The 19,176-nt window shown below is 36.0% G+C and overlaps 1 long non-coding RNA gene across 41 annotated transcripts in view; it reads right to left on the bottom strand.

The window, feature by feature from the left end:
- The window catches only part of LOC115030329 (uncharacterized), a 301,725-nt gene that overhangs the window by 133,501 nt on the left and 149,048 nt on the right, over positions 1-19,176 (bottom strand). For 39 of the 41 annotated variants that reach the window (XR_015047882.1, XR_015047883.1, XR_015047871.1 and 36 more), the window contains 3 exons: positions 9,316-9,411; positions 7,083-7,123; positions 1,127-1,289 (listed from right to left, as the gene is read on the bottom strand). This is a non-coding gene — a long non-coding RNA (uncharacterized LOC115030329). Of the gene's footprint in view, positions 1-1,126; positions 1,290-7,082; positions 7,183-9,315; positions 9,412-15,863; positions 15,941-19,176 lie in introns of all 41 variants that reach the window. The other 2 variants (XR_015047894.1, XR_015047904.1) reach the window with 2 other exon arrangements.

Raw genomic sequence — 19,176 nt, 5'->3', positions numbered from 1 at the left:
TCATGGTATTTATTTTTTAATTATATATATATTTATGTGTGTGTTAATAGTGGTTAATACTGGTTAATACTGGTTAAATATAATTAAACGTATTTAGCTCTCTGCAATCTTCCCCCTTATATAGGTTTTTATTTTTTTAAGTATTTCTCCCATTCATAGTCATGGATGTCTTTGAAGTGCTTCATGAAATGTGAACTTTCTTTCTCTTATGACATGTAAGACCATTGAAGACATAGTTTAAAACCTGTAAAATTTCAAGCAGAAAATATGTTTGATAATTAGTTGTTATATATTCCTAAAGTTATAATGATTTTTTTCATGGTAACAAAGGCATTTAAAAGATGTATGTCTAATCACAATACTAACTTCACAAAAGCATATCTAATCATAAAAGACTTTGTTAATTTTATTAAGGTTTAGTAATTTAGATAAACTAAGCATACAAAGATATTTATATATACACATGACATAAAAGGATAAGAAAACCGAAATTACCAGTCTCTCAAATTGACTGTATTTATAGATTAAAATTAATTTTAATGCAAAAAAACCTTTAATTTAAAAAACTATGAACACTAAAGCTTAAACTCTGTAACATAAATAAAATAATAAAATAAAAATCTTAAAGGAATCACTATTTTTTAAATCTTTTACAAGAAAGATAATGAAGAACAGAAGTAAATGATCTGGCACCTTACATATTATCAAATTATTTAATGGTTAGTTAATTTTGTAGCCATGTTAAGGAAAAGTGTAATTGATTTACACAAACAGGCTTGGAAAGTAAGAACAACTTATAACTGACATTATATAGTTTTCTTATGTATTGTTAAACTCCAGTCTAAGGCAATAACTCAAAATAAAATTAAAGTAGAATTAAAGTTAAGTTAAAATAAATTAATGTTCAAAACCAAGTATAAAAATTGGTTAGAAAAAAATGGATATCTCAATGAAACGGGCTAAAATTATAAATTAACTTATACAGGAGGACATTTGAAAGGAAAGCAGTAACTTTTCTCTCAGATAGGACATAGCTCCACTAGAATGAATTACATGCTGCTCTTATTACTAGTTGAAATTTTTACTAGTTGAAATAATTTTAAAGGAATAGGGAAACAAAACCTACCAGCTCTCTGCTGCTTTTGTCTCCAGTGCTTGTCCAGATCCAACTCTCTAGGCTAAACCAGAAAATCCTCCTCCTTTATATGGAAGAATAGTATCGCGTGCCTCACATCCATAAGAATGAAAGCTCTTACTCAGTGGATGATCTTGTAGTCTGTATCCATATCCTAAATGTATTAAATACAAAGAGTAATTCCTCTGACAATAATATCTTTAAAAAATGGAATATAAGGATCTACAAAATGGGAATATTGAACATAAGCCTACAACCCAAATGGTATGGGACCTGGTTCATAATTCTATTGGACATGAACCTTTTCCTGGTGTCCATTTATTCCTCTTAGCAAAAACTAATCCCACGCTCAATACTGTAATACCCAATATTTTCTGAATAAGGGAAGCTGTCAGATAGTTAGACATCAAACCCCTAGCTGTGTATAATTGTTCAGAAATTCCAAGTAGTGTATTTGGAATTTTTCTAGACAATCCTATAAAAAATTACTCAATAGGATACTATTTCTTTTCAGAATTTTCAATCAATACTATACTTCACAGACTTCCTTTAAAATCTTCTAGGTTCTGTTTCCTTGTGCAGGAGTCTGATATTAATAAACAGTTAATTACAATTACCTTATACTACAGAATTCTGTTATTTTGACTTGTCAGTTGTGAAACTGCAGTTCAGTTTAGTAAACAAAGTTTATATTAATCATTTGAAAAACTCTAAATGACTCTCATAATGTTGCAATAGAGCAGCCCAATCAATGATTCATAATATATTGTGTACAATGAAAAATGTCAAATTGCTACCATCTTTTCATTAACAAAAATAACACAAATCATCAGGCCCTGTAAACATCTTTGAAAAAGCAGGCTAAAGAGGGCTGAGATCATTTTCTTGCCTGTTCTTGTACTTCAATAAAGACTGAACTGCCTGAAATGTTTTCTTAACTATTTCCTCAGGAAAAGAATAATAAGACTATTAAAAGTTTACTCTTTATACATTCCATATATAACCCCATTCGCATATAAGCTGGAGATTATATACTACTATTAAATGCCCGTCTTTGCTCTGGAATGTCACCATCTTTTAACTTTTATTGTTGGCCCTTGATTGGATCATCCTTTGTGAAACCCTAATTTTTGCTCCTTCTATATTACCTATTTTGTCAGATGAAAGTTTGTAACCTTCATGTTCGTAATCTGCATTCTTTCTCTCTGTGTCCTCATCATGTAAGTATCATCACTTAATCGACCTCTATATCACCAAACACTAACATTTTATAGATGTTGCTATCAAAGAAGTATAACAAATGTTCTTCCATTTCAATCAGCTTCAGAAGGCTGAAGTGAAACAATTAAGATGAGCCATGTTTATCTCATTCTTTACTAAGCTGGAAACCAAACCTGAGTGGTGAGTAACATACCTAAAACATAATCAGTAATCTCATATGAGGAACAAATCCCTAAGTGATGAAACAGGTGCAAAATTACTCTTAGGACAAAGGTGGGGAACACAAAAGTATCTTGTTAATTGCATGTTTCCATTGGTGTCATATAACTGCAGATCTCATGAGCAGCCCCCCCCCACCTTAGAAAAAAATGTAGTCAAGTACTTTACTAGAGGCTTGAAGAAGCTGAGAGTAGAACCTCAGGTAGGAGACTGTCAAAACCACCTTGTGTTTGGATTCATATTAATGTAGTTGGCTCTGGTTGCCTGAGTGTGTGAATAAAATAAATAATGCAATAGTACCAATCAGCAGAAAAAGACAAGGAGAGTTAGCTTAAACCCAGGAGTGGAAAATAAACATTCATTAAATAATATCTCCATTAATGGTACAGTTTCAACCAGGTATCCTTACTCAGTGTGTTACAGCAGAATAAAGAAAAGTCAAAGGAGAGATGAACAAATATAAATCACCCTGGGCTCTGGGTCTAACTGACAACAGACAAAATCAGCTAATGGTGCTGGGGGCCAAGCATGTATTTTAATTCATAGACTTTAATACTGGCTAGTTACTAGAAAGTAACCATTTCTGTTTGAGTCCTTCTGTTTCTAACTGTGGGCTTCCAAGAATAGCACCCTGATAACCCTGGAATCTCCCTGTGTCACTTTTCCCAATGACTACATTCATAAATGATGAGACTGGATCAAATCTTTATTTCTTTATTTCTATTAAAGTGCATTCAAAACGTCCCGTCTGTTAAATATGTATATGATGGGTTATAGCCCTGATAAAGAAATATTCCAAATTAGTGTGGATGATATTTCAATGTGCTTATGGTAAAGAAATAATTTAGGAATTATTTTAGAAATGAAATTAAAACCTACTGTAGATGGTTAACACAAAGGATAAAATGCCTTCTAGATACAACAGAACTGACTAATATATGAACTCACAAACAACATGGCACCTTTCACAGGTCTATACAGTACAAATCCAGAAAGCATTCTAGATCTGATAAAAAAGAAGGGAACAGTTTCACTACATCCTCAACCATGAACCTATCTCTAACTGACAAACATTCACCAAAAAAGGAGAGTTTCAATGAGTTACAATCTATACTAATGGGGCTTAGAATCTCATGTCAGGCATTAAATTGCTAACTAAAAATCAATGGTGCTTTTTTGGGAAAAAAAAAACATACAATACTTTCTCTACACATTGTTAAATGTTACTCTTGTGTTGTTTCTTTATTATGGTTCCCAACATTACATTTATAGGTATTCTCTTTGTATATAGATATCTGCATTGTATAGGTGCTATGCTAATACTTGCTTTGTCTTTAGGCTTTCTTCCCTCTGTGTTTTTTATCCTATCCTCATTTTTTTGCTGTCTTATTCTCCTGTTTCGTTTCATAAAAGATACATAAATAAGGCATAGATATGAATGGGTTAGGAGGTTTGAAGGGTCAGGGAGGAGTTCGGGGGGGGGGCGGGATCCATGATCAGAAAATACTGCATGAAAAGTATTTTTCTGTTAAAACATATTATGAATTAAAATTCCTACTCTATCAGTACTATCACAATCTATCTCAACTTTCTGTTCTCTCTCACTCTTGATCTCTCCCTCTCTGTCTCCCCCTCTCTGTCCTTTACACAAAAAGAATCAATTTAGTGCTGCTAGCATATGTATGTATGGAGAAAAATCAATTTAAAAATGAGAGACAGCTAGGGGAAACATGTCTAGAAAAAAATTACTCTCCCAGTCTCCAGCAGCCTATTAATTGTCAGTAGCTACTCAAATAGGTATGGAATTTTATGAATCCATTGCCCAGCCATAATGGAATATTGTATGGCTTGATCTGGAACAAGTCATGTGAATATAGTTGGGAGTTCATGTGTTAAATTTCCTTTCATGCCCAGAAAATCCTGTTAAGATGTAAATATACAGTAACCCAAGATCAGTTCATACAGGGTTTCTTAATGGCCCCAACTTTAACAAGTTTTCTAGGCTTTCTGGCTAATGAAATGTAGAGACACCCCCCCCCATGTTCTGGTAGTGCTTGAACACAAGTCTATGCCTTGATTTTGAAATATATTTTATAAATAATAGTTTATTTCATAGAATTTCATATCTTCAAGGCCTGAATGATTCTGACTGTGCAAACACTGTAACCCTGCATATTTTTATCTAAAAAAGAAAAGTATTAAACTGAGTTACCACACAGCCTCTCATCCCATGTAAACATCCAACACTCCACTCCTATTCTACTACATCCATGAATCTTTTCTTTGATCTTCTCCCAAAGTTTTTATTTTAGCTTTCTGAATACTGGACCAAAAATATATGAAATGTAAAAGTGTTTTTGCTGTTTTCCTCTGAATGAAATTATCAGATTGTTACTGAACTCAAGAAAAATGGTCAGGGAGTGACCATATTCATTTCTTATTGTGTAATAATGGCTGGGTTACCTTGGAGGAAAGACAGTAGTTCTGAAGTCCAAATACACAAAAAGAAGGACAAAATTTTAATAATACATCACACTGAAGTGAGAAATTTATTCTGGCTCTTATATATAATATTCCACATTTGAGAACACAGAAACTAGTTTTCTCATTCAGAGTAGAACTATTTTGAGGAGAAATATCATATCATTAGAGCAAATGGAGTGAGTTTCCAGGTAACTCCAGAGTATGGCGACATAGCAAGCGAGAGAGTAAATTGGGATCTTCTGCAGAGTATGGAGTGAGAACAGGGAGACATTTGACAGGTTGAGGCAGTCCCTTCTACTGTGTAATTCTGTGGCTTTCCAGACCGAGTGCAGAATATTTATCCTATATTGTCAATACTAGGTCATTACATGGATATGGATCATATTTCCCCAGGCACAAGGTTTTTTCTCTGTTGTGTGTAACAAAATCTAAATCATTAATCGCTTAGAAGTTTCGCATTGCTGTTGTCTTCATGGTCATGAACTGAATTGTAAGCAATTGTAAAATGAATGTGTGATGATATGGAAGAAAAAAGAAGAAAAAGGAGATCTAATGGGTGCACTATTTTCCTTTAAATTGAGAAAACTGGGCTGGATTTGGTTTGGCAAGTAACCATGGAGGGTACCCTAGATATCACTTTCAGCGCATCTAATTAGTACCTCAGGTATTAAATTAGTTATGTGCATCTGAAAGGACATTCCACTAAATGAGATCTACTTGAAATAAAATTTTGAGTCACAGACAGTCCTAGGTATCTACATTAGAATTCATACTTGCCATTAGTGTTACCAATTTTCCTTGTGTCAACATTTTCCCCATTTTACTCATTACCAGGATATTACATTGTACTAATTACCAGATGTGTAACTATTTTACATAAAATCCCTTTGCCTTACTATGTATAAACTACACATGAATTCATTATGCCTCAAATGCAAACTTGTTAAATGGTCAAGATTGAGGAATGTCATGAAGGCTAGAAGTTTATACATTGCTGGACACTCATATGGCACTTGCTTTGTTTCAATTTCTAACTACTCAAAGGGAGTCTCCTTGAAGACAATGATAACAAAATAACAAATAACTGATAATGCACAAATAAAATGCTACTTTTAAAATCATTCCATTGAGTCTATTTTATCTTAAAAGAGATAAAAATCTAAAAGCAAAGATAATTACAGATCATCATGGCTATTGGTAACTATTGGGAAATAATACAAGTCAGTAATAAAAATAAAACCTTCCAACACATATAAAATATCATATATATAAAGGAAGCATATATGCAGATCTTTGTAGGTCAAGATTTCTGCATGTTAAATAGAGAATGGAGATGACAAGAATGACCACCCTTGTCATCTCCATTTCACATTGTCCTAAGGCTATTTCTTAAGGCAGCTCCTGGCTGTTAAGATTCAAATCAGAGACAGATTGCACAGCAGAGCAGACTTGGCCTCCATGCTCTTTCAGTATTCCCTAGTCATTACCTGTTACAGAGCATGATTGACATATCCTGCCCTCTACTCTGAACACTCCAGCCTAGGGACTGTGTGACCCTTTTCACAGAGGCTCTTCCTTGTATGATACAGCCACTGTGGTTATCTGCCCCTTTTGTATCTTTGACCTCCTGGATATTGGAACCAGTTCTCCTCTCTACTGTTTCCCTTCATCTTCACCTTCTCCTTATAGGGCTCAGTGTCATGAAAACTCTGTACTCTCTGGAAATTTTTGCCTCTGACTATGCTTTCCCTTTCATCTGCAATACACTTTCTCCTCTACCATACCTAGGTACATTAATATCCTTTCCTTTCCTTTTCAATGTCTGGTCTTTAAGGCCAACAGGAAAATCTGCAAATTTTTTGAGAAGACATAACTTTGTGTAAAGCACTCAACAATAAAACATGTACAAACATCTAAAAACTGCAAAGTTCAGAGTATAACAAAATATAAAGTTCAATCTAATAATTTTCATGAGCAATCAATAACCAAAAAAGAAATAAGAAAGCAATAAGTTTTACAATACCATAAATTATTGGCCACCTCCAGTGTGAAATCCTCAGGATGCTGAGAGAAAGCACGACGTTAATGCATCAATTGCAACATCACTAATCAGCATAGTCAGACTAAATGACATAATTAAATGAAAAAATAGGAATAAATTAATATGTCTATACTTAAAGATAAACACTTCTATTTAAGATTATTAATAACATATATACATATATACATATATACATATATACATATATACATATATACATATACACATACACATACATATCATTGGATTGACTTTAAGAAGCCAACAGTTCTCAAAACTATTGAGGGACAAAAAGTATCCCATCCAGTGTTAAGATATATTACTTTTTTTCTATTGTCAAACTCTTCTAAACATCATAGGAATTGCCATATGATCCTCAACATTGACACATTATTTCAGAACTTAGCACAAACTCAGCATCAATAAACTTAAGTGTTTTAGTAATGTTTCCTAAAATTGCCACACAGACACTGTTCTCAAGTGGTGGACAAGGTTATACATTATGCTTTCAGCCAAAGTTGCCAGTACAAGTGTCTCTCATGTGAAAAATGCTTGAAGACATGAAGAGTTCTTGGAGTGCTAAGCAGGTGAGGCTAGGTACTATGTAATAGAGTTGGTGTTTCTGTGACTGTCATCATAGTTCCAAGTATGTGCTGGCTAGTTTATTGTAAACTTGATAAAGGCTATAGTCTAGATATAAGAAAACATTAATTGAAAAATATTTCTATAATATCTAGCTGAGGTCAACACTGTAGGGCATTTTCTTAATTAATTACTGGTGGAGACAGCCCACCCATTGTTGGCAATGCAGCCTATGTGCTGGTGGTTCTATGTTACCTAACCAATCAGGGTGAGCAAAGTCATAAGAGCAAACCAGTAATCACCTCTCCTCCATAGAATCTGCATCATCTACCACCTTCAGGTTCTTTCCCTGTTTGAGAATCTGCCCTTAAATATTTCAGTGATGTACTATTATAGGGGAATGTAATGTGTTTTTAGTTATAGAGTTTCACCAAAGCAATAGTAACCCTAAAAAAGGCAATGTACAGGAGAGCATATTCTAATACATGTGAGTAAAGCATAGAGATAGAGATCAATCACAGGATTACAATTCCTCTCATTTTACACTTCCATTGAGGTATAGAATTGTGTCTAATGAATGGAGCCATCTCCTGTATCTGATGTCTTGCTAAAGCAGAATGAACTAACTATAGATATATTTGCAGACTAACTACAATACATGACATATTTAAACATGTTGAACATGGTTTCAAAATAGATAACAAAAAAATTCTCAATTTTCCAACATATGGACCTGTGAAGGTTTGATGCCCCAGTGTAGAGTAATGCTAGGGTGGGTGTGGGAAGGTAGGTAGGGTAGCACCCTCATAGAAGCAGGGTAAGGGAGGATGGGGTAGGGTTTGCAGAGAGAAAACCAGGAAAGGAGATAACATTTGAAATATAAATAAATTTTAAGAAATTAAAAGACACAAAAAGGATTTCTTATTATATCAAGTTTTCCCACTTATTCACAAAAATATATTTGTAAGTGGTTGTAAGAAAACCATTTATGTAACTATCTGAGGTGTTATTATAAAGCAGATATAGTCAATCAACATGTGTGATGTGACTTTCGTTCTGATCAGACATGCTAGAAACTCCTTCCCTACTGTCCAAGGTTTCTCCACAAGATCATCTTCTATGTGGGTCTGACACATGAGTAAAGCACCATTTTTTAAAGAAAGTATAATAATCTTCACTGACATTCATATATACATGTATTTCAGCTTCAAACATATTTTTGATGAAACAATCTCTAGAAAACAGTAGGTAGAATATGTTTATTTTAATTTAGTGGATAAGTGAAAACAAGAGGTTACACTTAGAATAAATACTGTAAGATCAAATTTAGACCAGATATATACAAAACTGAACCCTATTATTAGTTAAATTAACTGTTTTCTCCGAGATACCATTTCTTTAGAAACACCATAACACCATACAGAATCAGTAACAGTATACCTGGAATTCCTAGGAGAAAAATGCTCGCATAATATTTAACAATATTACAAAATTATTACATGTACTTTTAGTGATGAGAATTAATATTGGACAAATTTTAAAATTGGTATATATAATGAATGTTTATAACTTCATGTTATATATTCTTGTAATTATGAATTCAATATTATTTTTAAATTTTATTTGCACTCACCTTTCAAATTTATTTCTACATCAATGTCTTTCATAATGCCACCAATCTGATCCATCTAGATATTAACATGAAGCAATTCTCCATCCTAACATTATTCTATGGGAGAGATAACACATCTAAGTATCAAAAGTGAACCAATCACGCCTCACACTTCACAGTGAATGCAGAAATACAAATGAATTACCACTGAATTATTACTTCCTATAATCCATGTTGCTTACTCCAAATGCATCATGCTTTATGAACATTTGTATATTCCCATAAATAATTTGTTCCACAGTGATTATGCTTTCTCTCACCCCCACTGGCTCCTTCTCTATCTCCTTATGTGTTAAAAATTTGAAATGTTCCTGTTTTGGTGTTTATTTCGTACATACACATGAAAAGTACTTATTGAAATCAATGATTTTGAAAGAAAAATATCAAAATTATTATAGACAGTGAACAAGATGTTGGATATGAGATTTGGTAAATTGATGGTTGATATGATTAAAGCTTTATTAGATACCTGAATAAAAATATCAAAGAGTATTTTTAAATTGCTAAATAGTAATATGACTTATATGAAATTTTCATCGATTGAACTTCTAATCCATGATAGAATATCATCAAATTATTATCCCTATGGTGTATCCATAGGAGTTGATGAGCTTTTACTGATTCACATGTCTAAGTACCTAAGCATAATTTCATTAAGACAGAGCAATGGCTATATTTCAGTCTCTGTCAATGAAAATTACATAAATATTAGTGTAACCAAATATTTCCTTTGACTTCCTATATCAGAGGAAAAAAATGATAGCTTAGCAATATACTGTTCTGAGATAAAAAAATATTGACATAAGTTTATATTTAAAGTAAAAATAGCTTAAACAAAAATTGATTCGGTGAAATAGTCATCTGATAAATGAGCTGAGAACCAGTGCCATATGATAATTTTGTTCCCTAAATAACCAATCTCAAATAATAAAGGGTACAGAGGAATAGAGGAAACAATTCTTTGCCACAAAGCATAACAATATAAACCTTGGCTCAGAAAAAAACAATCTATGAAAATTCTTGATGGACCCAAGGTAGAAATAAACTATAATGTGACTATTTTAGTTCGATGTTTTTGGAGAGATGGGATTTGGGTATCATACAAGAAAATGATGATAGAAGGGTCCATCCCTAATTCAGAAGCTCCATCTCTGATTAATAGCTAAAAGTAAATGAAACATTGATAGATTCTCACTGCATATTTAAGCACCTATGAAGGGCAGGGCTTAGAAGTTCATTGTTTCCACAAAAATGCTCTCAATGGCATTGTTACAGATCCACTTTCTCATAATACTCTGTCATAAATATTATTATATGTAAATATTAGTATAACCAAATATTTGTCTGGTCTCTTGTTCATTTGTTTGTTTAACCATACAGTTCCCTACTCTATATATTACCTTTTCTGGTTCTGTATTTTTATGGGATTTCTGTGAGTGTGAGCATATGTGTCTCACAATTATGTGTTTCTTGTGCTTTTTCTCTGGCTACTTTTGTATATTTATTTTTTGTCCTACAGTAGTTGGTTTTGTAATAGTAACAAAAGGAGGATGGTATGAGGATGAGTATCAGCAATAGAATCCTATGTCTGTTTATCTTCTACTGAAAGACAGAGAAATAAAGAATGTAAATTAAGGTGCATAGGTTATATATATATACATACATATATTGTTAGCAGTGGTGACACTGACATCAAAATATACTGTATGAAACAAAATCATCACTATACGGAACCATCCCAAAAGAGAAGTACTTCTCATTAACTATGTTAGCTCTAAGCTTTCAGAATCTCAGTGGCCAGGTGGCATATGTACTTAAATAGCAATTATTTACTTAGTAGGTCATGAAGGGGATATGAGGAACACAGGTCTTCAGCCTCTGTTAAATATTGAAAGTTGAGATGAATGACCCTTCTTTCAGATAAAGTTAAGACCAAGGAATGGGCAAATAAGGATATCTAAAGGCAAAGCAGTGACTTCAGATAGAGCAATAGTTTCCAACAGATGTAAAACTTGTAGAATGGGTTCCTTCACTCAGGATACTTTCTAGTTCCATCCATTTGTCAAAGAATTTAAAGAATAGAACTAGAAAATATCCTGACTGATGAAACCCAATCACAAAAGAACAAGCATGGAATGCACTCACTGATAAGTGAGTATTAGCCCAAAAGTTCCAAATATTCAACATACAATTCACAGAGCACATGAAGCTCCAGAAGAACAAAGATCAAAATGTGGATGTTTTACGTTCATAGCAGCCTTATTTATAATAGCCAGAAGCTGGAAAGAACCCAGATGCCCCTCAACAGAGGAATGGATTCAGAAAATGTGGTACATTTACACAATGGAGTACTTACTCAGCTATTAAAAAGAATGAATTTATGAAATACCTAGGCAAATGGATGGAACTGGAGGGCATCATCCTGAGTGAGGTAACCCAATCACAAAAGAACTCACACAATATGTACTCACTGATAAGTGGATATTAGCCCAGAAACTTAGAAAACCCAAGATATAAGATACAATTTGCTAAACACATGAAACTCAAGAAGAACGAAGACCAAAGTGTGGACACTTTGCCCCTTCTTAGAACTGGGAACAAAACACCCATGGAAGGAGTTACAGAGACACAGTTTGGAGGTGAGACAAAGGATGGACCATCTAGAGACTGCCATATCTAGGGATCCATCCCATAATCAGCCTCCAAACGCTGACACTATTGCATACACTAGCAAGATTTTGCTGAAAGGATGCAGATATAACTATCTCTTGTGAGGCTATGCTAGGGCCTAGCAAACACAGAAGTGGATGCTCACAGTCAGATATTGGATGGATCACAGGGCCCCCAATGATGGAGCTAGAGAAAGTAAACAAGGAGCTAAAGGAATCTGCAACCCTATAGGAAGAACAACAATATGAACTACCCAGTACCCCCCAGAGCTCATGTCTCTAGCTGCATATGTATCAGAAGTTGGCCTAGTCAGTCATCAGTGGAAAGAGAGGTCCATTGGTCATGCAAACTTTATCTGCCTCAGTACAGGGGAACACCAGTGCCAAGAAGTGGGAGTGGGTGGGTGGGGGAGTGGGTGTAGGAATTTTGGGAAAGCATTGGAAAAGTAAATGAAATAAATACCTAATTAAAAAAAACAAAATTTAAAAAAGGAAAACAAAATACTCACAGGAGAAAATATGGAGATAAAGTGTAGAGCAGATACTGAAGTAAATGCCAACAAGAGACTCTCCCACCTGGGGATTTATCCTATATACAGTTACCAAACACAGACACTATTATAGATGCCAAGAAGTGCACCCTGGCTGGAGCCTGATATAGCTGTCTCCTAAGAGGCCCTGCCAGAGCATTACAAATACAGAGGCAGATGCTCACAGCCAATGATTTAACTGAGCATGGGGTCTACAATAGTGGAGGCAGAGAAAGGACTGAAGGAGTTGAAGGGGTTTGTAACCCCATAGGAGGAACAACATTATCAATCAAATAGTACCCCCAGAGCTCCCAGGGACTAAGCCATCAACCAATGAGTACACATGGCTCCAGCTGCATATGTAGTAAATGATGGTCTTGTCAGGCATCAATGGGAAGAGAGGCCCTTGGTCCTATGAAGGTTTGATATATGACCCAGTGTACGGGAATAGAAGGCAAGGAGTTGGGAGGGAGTGGGTGGGTGGAGGAACACCCTCATAGGAGCAGGGAATGGAAGGATGTGGTAGGGATTTCCAAGAGGGCTGAAACTGGGAAAAGGGATAACATTTGAAATGTAAATAAAGAAAATAACCAATAAAAAAGTATAGAATGACTCTAAAAACAACTGCTGGGAATCCCAATTTGCCACCCCACAGTACATACACTTCTATTGGTTGTCTCCTACAGCTCCCAGGAGCAGTCCCCCTTCTCTACTGAGGATCATGCATTCAGACCCTGCCAACAAGAGACTCTCCCACCTGGGGATTTATCCTATATACAGTTACCAAACACAGACACTATTATAGATGCCAAGAAGTGCACCCTGGCTGGAGCCTGATATAGCTGTCTCCTAAGAGGCCCTGCCAGAGCATTACAAATACAGAGGCAGATGCTCACAGCCAATGATTTAACTGAGCATGGGGTCTACAATAGTGGAGGCAGAGAAAGGACTGAAGGAGTTGAAGGGGTTTGTAACCCCATAGGAGGAACAACATTATCAATCAAATAGTACCCCCAGAGCTCCCAGGGACTAAGCCATCAACCAATGAGTACACATGGCTCCAGCTGCATATGTAGTAAATGATGGTCTTGTCAGGCATCAATGGGAAGAGAGGCCCTTGGTCCTATGAAGGTTTGATATATGACCCAGTGTACGGGAATAGAAGGCAAGGAGTTGGGAGGGAGTGGGTGGGTGGAGGAACACCCTCATAGGAGCAGGGAATGGAAGGATGTGGTAGGGATTTCCAAGAGGGCTGAAACTGGGAAAAGGGATAACATTTGAAATGTAAATAAAGAAAATAACCAATAAAAAAGTATAGAATGACTCTAAAAACAACTGCTGGGAATCCCAATTTGCCACCCCACAGTACATACACTTCTATTGGTTGTCTCCTACAGCTCCCAGGAGCAGTCCCCCTTCTCTACTGAGGATCATGCATTCAGACCCTGCCAACAAGAGACTCTCCCACCTGGGGATTTATCCTATATACAGTTACCAAACACAGACACTATTATAGATGCCAAGAAGTGCACCCTGGCTGGAGCCTGATATAGCTGTCTCCTAAGAGGCCCTGCCAGAGCATTACAAATACAGAGGCAGATGCTCACAGCCAATGATTTAACTGAGCATGGGGTCTACAATAGTGGAGGCAGAGAAAGGACTGAAGGAGTTGAAGGGGTTTGTAACCCCATAGGAGGAACAACATTATCAATCAAATAGTACCCCCAGAGCTCCCAGGGACTAAGCCATCAACCAATGAGTACACATGGCTCCAGCTGCATATGTAGTAAATGATGGTCTTGTCAGGCATCAATGGGAAGAGAGGCCCTTGGTCCTATGAAGGTTTGATATATGACCCAGTGTACGGGAATAGAAGGCAAGGAGTTGGGAGGGAGTGGGTGGGTGGAGGAACACCCTCATAGGAGCAGGGAATGGAAGGATGTGGTAGGGATTTCCAAGAGGGCTGAAACTGGGAAAAGGGATAACATTTGAAATGTAAATAAAGAAAATAACCAATAAAAAAGTATAGAATGACTCTAAAAACAACTGCTGGGAATCCCAATTTGCCACCCCACAGTACATACACTTCTATTGGTTGTCTCCTACAGCTCCCAGGAGCAGTCCCCCTTCTCTACTGAGGATCATGCATTCAGACCCTGGCCAGAGCCTAGAAGCAGCTCAGAGCTGGACTCCAACAAGGAGCCTGACTAGCAAAAGCACTCTCTTTAGGGACTTATATTAGGTCTGTTCACCTATGATTGGCTGAGTGTGCATTCATATGGAGAATAGAGTTACCACCAATCAAGAGAGAGATCTCTTCAGTATTTGCCAGGCACTGGCATAGCTTCACAAGAGACAGCTTTATCAGGGTCATGTCAGCAAAATCTTGCTTGCTTATGCAGTAGTGTCTGTGTTTGGTGGCTAATTACGGTATGGATCCCCCAATGGGGCAGTCTCTGAATGGTCCTTCCTTCCATATCAGCTCCAAACTTTCTCTCTGTAACTCCTTACATGGTTTTTGTTCCCCATTCTAAGGAGTGATGAAGTATCCACACTTTGGTCTTCCTCATTCTTGAGTTTCATGTGTTTTTCAAATTGTATCTTGGATATTCTAAGTTTCTGGACTAATATCTGCTAATCAGTGAGTGCATATCATGTGAGGTGTTTTGTGACTGGGTTACCTCACTAAGGATGATATCCTCCAGATCCATCCATTTGCCTAAGTATTTCATAAATGCATTGTTTTTAAAAGCTGCATAGAGTGGATGCTCACAGTCATCTATTCGATGGAACACAAGGCCCCCAATGGAGGAACTAGAGAAAGTACCCAAGAAACTGAAAGGGTCTGCCACCTTATAGGAGGAACAGCAAAATGAACTAACCAGTACCCACTGAGCTCATATCTCTAGCTGCATATGTATCAGAAGATGACCTAATCAGCCATCATTGGGAGGAGAGGCCCTTGGTCTTACAAAGATTATATGCCTCAATACATGGGAATACCAGGGCCAGGAAGTGGGAGTGGGTGTGTTGGAGAGCAGGGTAGGGGAGTGTATAAGGAGCTTTTGGGATCGCATTTGAATTGTAAATGAAGGAAATATCTAATAAAAATTTGTTTAAAAAAGAAAAACATAAACTTATTTATTAAGGAGCAAAATAAAACAGATGCATATCTTTCTAGATATTTTATTGCTTAATTTTCCTAAAAAACAATTTAGTATGAATGGACAACAAATATTAAAATCTAAGAGTGAGAGAGAGAGAGAGAGAGATCCCAAACCTATGAATGGAGATCAAAAATTTACTGTACCTAAGGAGATTTCTATCAAAGCTGTTGTTTTGTCTATCTCTCCTCTCTCCATGTATGTTACAGTAGAAGCAGAGAAACTGAAAGGAACATGAATAAAATATAATTTAATGTTGGCTCTAGCTCTAATTAACATCAGACAAAACAGACAGGAAAACCTGGAGGCTGAGCATGTATCTGACTACTTGGAATTACATCCTGGCTATTAATTTGAAAGGTTTCATTTTGTTCTGGACTATTCTGACTTTGATGCTAGTCTGAGAAGTAGAACTTGCTGCAGACTCTGAAATCTGCCTGTTTGTTTCCACTAGTGCCATTATTACATGCATGAGCCTTCAACCTTGATTATAACTTTATGTACATTAGAGTACCCTGCAAAGAGCTTCTTGCATTAAGGGATAAAAAAAATGATGATTTTGAATTCTGTGTGCCCAGAGTGTCCCAAAAAGACATGATGGTGAAGAAATATTTTAAGAGATATTTTAGAAAAAATATTCTGTCAAATTTTATGTAAATTTTAACCATTCTCTGTGTTATGGTGTGCGTATGTGTGTGTGTGTGTGTGTGTGTGTGTGTACATATGTGTATATTTGTGTATACACAGGCAACATTTGCCATGTGATGTTCATACATATGTTTATGGTCACATGACATTCAGAGAATAAACTCTACTATTGCTTTTCTGGTATCTAAAATTCATACAATTTTTTAAATATAAATATGTATATATTGTGTGTTTGCAAAAATACTCTGAGCATACCATAATCTGTAATCACTTCACTGTTTCACTAAACTATGATAAACTTGAGAATTCTTGCTCTTATGTGTGTATGCATATATGCATGCAAGAATTTTGTATAAACACAATTGTGTGTTTAAATTCAATTATGGTTGAGGATTGAACCCATGTATGCATGTAGGTACCATACAAAGTAGAAAAATCAACTGCTGTTGCTCTGATCCCATATTTCCCAGTACAGGGGAACACCAGGGTCAAGAAGTAGGAGTGAGTGGGTAGGGGAGCAGGGCGGGGAGAGGGTATAGGAGACTTTTAATATAGCATTTGAAATGTAAATGAAGAAAATATCTAATAAAAATTGAAAAAGAGAAAAATATATTTTCAAAATAAATATATAAATATTATACATCAACTTAAAGCTACTGCCCATAACCTAATCTTAAATTTTTCCTGTTCCTTTAAACACTATTTTATGCTAACCTGAATAAGTCCATATTCTCTTTATATATGTGCCAATACAATCATGGACACATTTATATACATTTGTGCATGTTCATATATATGTGAATTCATGTATGTGGGGACAACTCTTTTATTTTTTTAAGATTTATTAACTTTTTGTATATGAGTATTCTATCTGCCCAGAAGAGGACATCAGAGTACTATATATATATATATATATATATATATATATATATATATATATATGGTTATAAAACACTATGTTATTGTTGAAGATTGAACTCAGGAACTCTGAAAAAGCAGACAGTTCTTTTGACCACTGAGCCACCTCTCTAACCTATTTCTGTTATTTTTGACAGAATAATGTATATATATAAGATTTCTACCTTCCCTTTCCTTCTTAAAATACTTTCATATACATGTTCTCCTTCAAATTTATGACCTCATTTTCAAGCAATTGTTATTGTAAGCATATATGTACACATATATACAAATATATTTTAAATATTACCTGATTACACACCTAATGCTATTTTTATGTGTGTTTTTAAAAGTAAGGAAGAAACATCTCTCTAATTGCATTTTGGCCTGGTCAGCAAGAGTAACATCTTGTTTGGTACTAGAAGCCTAGTTAAAGACTCAGAGGTACTAAAGACATAGCTACTATAGAAGACTCTACAATTAAAACTATATTAAACCAGCATAGTCTTCAACTATAATTTATGTATAGAACTAACAAAGAATTCACAACAGAGGAATCTCAAATGGTCCATAAGCACTTAAAAAATGTTAAAAGTTCTTAGTTATCAGGGAAATGCACATCATAACAACCCTGAAATTCTACTGTGCACAAATCAGAATGGCTTAGATTAAAAACACACACACACACACACACTGGTGACAGCACATTTTGGTAATGATGTAGAGAAAGAGGAACACTCCTCCACTGCTGGTAGGATAGCAAACTTGTAAAACCACTCTGGAAATCAATCTGGAGGTTCCTCAGAAATTTGGAAATAGATCTACCTGAAGACCCAGCTATACCAATCTTAAGCATATACCAAAAGATGCCCCACCATGCCACAGAGGCACATGTTCCACTATGTTCATGGTAGCCTTATTTGTGATAGCCAGAAACTGGAAACAACTCACATTTACCATAATGGAAGAATAGATACAGAAAATGAGGTTCACTTACACAATGGAATACTACTTAGCTATTAAGAACAAGGACATATTGAGATTTACAGGCAAATGATAGAACTATAAAATATCATACTGAGTGATATAACTTAGAACCAAAATTACAGGTATGGTATATGCTCTCTAATAATTGGATATTAGCCAAAAACAAGTGCAGAATGCCCAGGATACATTCCACAGAACTCAAGAAATGTAACAAGCAGAAGGGTGCAATTTAGGACAACTCAATCCCACTTGGGAGGAAGAAGAAAGCAATCATGTGGGGGGTGGGGAAAGAGGGAGGGAGTAACCTAGGTGGGGCAGGGGAGGAGGAGGCCAAACGTGGAATATAATCAGATAATGGGGGACAGAAGTGAAGACCTCAGGGCCAGTAGAAAGAATGGAAACAGGAAACCTCAGGAGGTAGTAGGTTGTCCCTGAGGACCATTTAGAATATACCAGAGACCTGGAAGGTGAGAGACTCTCAAGACCCAAGGGGAGGAACATTGAATGAAATACCATACAGTGGGGAGAGGGAACTAGTAGAATCTACCTCCAGTAGAAAGACAGGACATCAAATGGAGAAATGTCATCCCATAGTCAAAAACTCTGACCCAGAATTGCTTCTGTCTAAAGAACTGCAGGGTAAAAAATGGAGAAGAGCCTGAGGGAAATGAGATTCAGTGACAGACCCAAACTGGGATCCATCTCCAGGGGAGGCTCCAAAGCCCGACACTATTACTGATGCTTTGGTATGCTTACAGACAAGAGCCTAGCATGCCTGCCTTCTGAGAGGCCCATACATATAGCTCAAAGAGTCAATGCAGATACTTACACCCAATCAATGGACAGAAGCTGGAGACCCCTGTGGCTGAATTAGGGTAAAGTTGGAAGAAGCTGAGGAGGAGGGTGACTCCTAGGAAGACCAGCATT

Source organism: Mus caroli, unplaced genomic scaffold, assembly GCF_978045245.1.
Source record: "Mus caroli unplaced genomic scaffold, Mus_caroli_1 scaffold_8, whole genome shotgun sequence".
In the NCBI taxonomy this organism is placed as follows: domain Eukaryota; kingdom Metazoa; phylum Chordata; class Mammalia; order Rodentia; family Muridae; genus Mus; species Mus caroli.
Note: the sequence above shows the minus strand (reverse complement) of the source record. Positions and strands in the feature narration are given on the sequence as shown.